Source organism: Myotis lucifugus, unplaced genomic scaffold, assembly GCF_000147115.1.
Source record: "Myotis lucifugus unplaced genomic scaffold, Myoluc2.0 scaffold_97, whole genome shotgun sequence".
Classification (NCBI taxonomy): Eukaryota; Metazoa; Chordata; class Mammalia; order Chiroptera; family Vespertilionidae; genus Myotis; species Myotis lucifugus.
The window spans coordinates 1,299,370-1,303,117 of record NW_005871145.1 but is presented as its reverse complement, the minus strand read 5'-3'; positions in this window follow the sequence as shown (position 1 = coordinate 1,303,117).

Genomic DNA, 3,748 nt, shown 5'->3' with positions numbered 1-3,748 from the left:
AAGGGGGGTATTAATAGACCTTCCTCCACAGAGCTACTCTGGAGTGCAAATGGAGGTACAGTGGGGCCTTGACTTACGAGTTTAATTCGTTCCTAGACCGAGCTCATTAAGGAGCTCGTTAAGGAGCTCGTTAACTCAAATTACTCTATCAACTCAATGCAAAAAAAATCAGCGGGGAGACAGTTGGTATCTCAAAAAACTCGTTAGTCAGGACATTCGTAAGTCAAATGGAAGGTACTTGGTGCAAGGGGCTGAAAGGGTTTCTCCCCATTCCCACCAAGTCACAAGGGACCCCTCACCTCCTACTACACCAAGCGTTGCTCCCTTCGTATTCTTTCAAAAGGACACCTGACAAATGAAAAGCTAAGGTTCAGTTTTAGAGGATCTGACTCCTTGAGTTTCTATACAGAAATACAGCCACCTCCTCTTCTCTTAACAAGCACATCTCCATTCCAAACAACAAGGGGTCTCATGGACATGCATGGGAGTATCCCACCCACATGTCCAAGCTTCAGCCACACCCTTTGGCCAGGGTGCACACACTGGCAGAAAGGTAGATGGGAGAAGATGTCCACACAGGTCCTGGAAGTGGACTTGGGCCATTTGAGCAAGAGATTCCCATGTCCTGGCTACCCAAAGTGTGGTCTAGAAGGGAATACAGGCTTCCAGAGGGCACATTCCTCGGTCTCAGGGACTTTTCACTCCATGGAGGGAACGTTGGCTGGAGGGGAACCAGAGCAAAACCCTCTAAAGCATGGGAGCCAGGCCAAGACCCTGCTTATCCAAATCTAAGCATAGTATGACCTCCCTGAGTTTGTTTCTCCATCTGTAAAAGGGGGTTATTAATAGACCTTCCTCCACAGAGCTACTCTATTAAATGAGTCAGTACACATAAGTTCATGACATAAAGTAAGTGGTTAATAGAAGCCAGTTATATAATAAAGAATATAAATGGACAGAGACTCTAGAAACCAAGCAGGAAGAAGGAAACATCTCTGACACCCTTGACCTTTAAACTAATCTAGTTTAGGCTTTCTTCCCTGTTTTAAAAAGAACCTGGAAAGGAGCCACGTTCCCATCTGACTGGGCAAAGTAGGCTGAGGAACTCACTGTGGGAAGGGTGACAAGTGCAGGCCCAGCCCCCTCCCGCCAGAGCATGTGGTCACCGACAAGCTCAGGGGCAGGCCTGCTGGCCACTGGGAGGGCTGTGGAACCCAGAGTGGGGTCTAGGACAGGGGTGGGCAAACTTTTTGACTCGAGGGCCACAATGGGTTCTTAAACTGGACCGGAGGGCCGGAACAAAAGCATGGATGGAGTGTTTGTGTGAACTAATATAAATTCAAAGTAAACATCATTACATAAAAGGGTACGGTCTTTTTTTTTTTTAGTTTTATTCATTTCAAGCGGGCCGGATCCGCCCGCAGGCCATAGTTTGCCCACGGCTGGTCTAGGAGATCTCTAGAAATTCTGACCTTCCCCTGGAACTCTCATCACACCCTCAGACCTGGGAATGAGATCCAGCTGAGACGCTCCACTTTCGGTAGTTTCCAATTCCAGAGCCACAGAGAAACAAGGATGTCGCAAAGTCATGGCTCTGAGACTTTCAAGAGCATTCAGTTTAATGTTCCTTTCGATGATGGGGAGCCTAAAGCCCCGAGAGGAGAGAGGTCTGTCCCAGGTTACCGGGCCATTCAGAGGCAGAGTCCAGGCTAGAACTCAAGACTTCTACTTCAGGTGGAGATTGCTTTCATCACACTGAGCAGCCTGGTCTGAGCCAGGGGAAGGTGGAGAAGTGGAGGTTAACATGGGGTCAGACACACGGAGGGTAGGAGATTTTAACTAGGAACAGACTCCCTGACCCAGCTCTGCCACTCACGACTATGAGTCCTCAGGTTATGACTGTGCTTTCTGCCCCTAGACTGCAACATCTGTTTCTTGGGTGCTGTTAGACTGAAGGAAGAAATTAATACTATTATTATTAGTGCTTATTGACACAGGGTCAGGTACTCTGTTAGGTTCTCTCCTGGTTTATCTCATTGAATCCTTAAGCAACCCTATGAGATAGTATTGCCTGCCTCCCATTTTCTGGATGAGAAAATTGGGCCTCGGAAGAGTTAAACACCTTGCCCAAGGTCATCGAGCTAGTGAGCGGCACAGCCAAGACATGAACCCATCGAAGCCTGTGCTCTTGACTATTGAGCCACCCCCCTCCCCTCGTGCAGTAACTGCCAAGAGACCTACACAGGGAGGTTGCCAAATAGGTGGAGAAAAGGACCAGGGGAGTTCTGTGGACTCACTTGGTGGGTTCCCCCAGATGGAAGAGAGGCCTAGGGTGTCACACAGAGTAGGGGGTGCTGTTGATAAGGGGAAACTCAGAGGAAGTGGAGACTTCTCTAGTTTGTGCCAATATCCTGCTTCTTCTACACGACTTCCCTTTCCACTGTTCTCCACACAGCCAGCCGGTCATCCCCCTTTCTCAGGGAAAATCCATCCATCAGCCATTTCTGGAGATCCTTGGCTTCCTGTGGGGCTGCAGATCCATCGATAGCCACCAGAGGGCGGGCCAGCTCTATGGCCAAGTCTAAGGACCTAGTACTCCCCGGGGTCCAGCCAAGTGTCCAGCCAGGGCTGCACCTAGTTGCGCCTTGGCACAGCCCTCCATTACACTTTGCCATCGGCTTTCTCCCTCAGTTCTCAAAACATCTAGTTGCAGAAGTTCAACTCACCTGGAAACCAGGTGTCTGGTTCCACAGGAATAAAGATCTTATGAGTCACCACCCAAAAGGCAATGGCCACAGGCTCCACCACCGTCTCTGGCCAGATCCCGTTTTACTAAGCACGTTCTCACACCTGAGTGACTGGAGATTTATGATGAGGAAACGGAGGCACCAGGAAGGGGAGTGACTGGCTTTAGGGTCACCTGGAGACCTCCGGTCTTCGCACTCCAGAGAAAGCTGGTTCCAATTCCCTGCCTGTCTGGAGGTGGGGGGGGGGGCTGCAAAAGTGGGCAGGGAGAGGAACAAGGGGTCCAACGTTCTACCAGGAAGACCAAATGCATGTGGTATTTCCTGTGGACAGACCAGCCAGCGACCCACCCACCCACCACCATCCCTCCCCACGTATACATTGAGCACCTGCGGAAGACACCAAGGTGGATGACAGGAGTCTCCTGCCCTCAAAAAGCTGGCGGTCTCGTGCGAGGAAAGTGGTGAGTCAGCAGATAGTTACAGGAAACCGACGCCTGTATGAAGGGATATGAGCAGAGGGGTTCAGACACGTCAGGAGCATACCCAAGATGGGGGTGTCCCCTGGGGCTCCGAGGCCTGAAGAAGAGACCTAGAGCCAAGGACTCCAGGCAGATGCACCCCTTTCCCTGAAGCTCACCCCGGGATGGGGGCTCCCCTCCGAGCTTCGGATGCCCGCTTGTGTTGGGAACCCGGGGTCCCCCCACACACACCCCTCCCAGAAGAGCGCGGGCCCCGGGAGCCGATGACAGCACACCTGAGTCAGCCCGCCGCCCACCCACCCCTGAGCGTCTGTCTACGCATCTTGTGATATTTCTCTCCCCGGGAGCCAGCCCCACTGAGCTCCGGAGGCAGCTCGGCAAACAAACCCAACGACAGATTGTGCCGCGGCTCATTCCGGGGAAGGACGCCAAATCCCACCCTGCTACCCCCAACACTCCCTCCCTGCCTCCCCCTCCAGGGCCTCCTCCCGGGCAGCGGGCCCTCCCCGCTGGGCGGGTCCG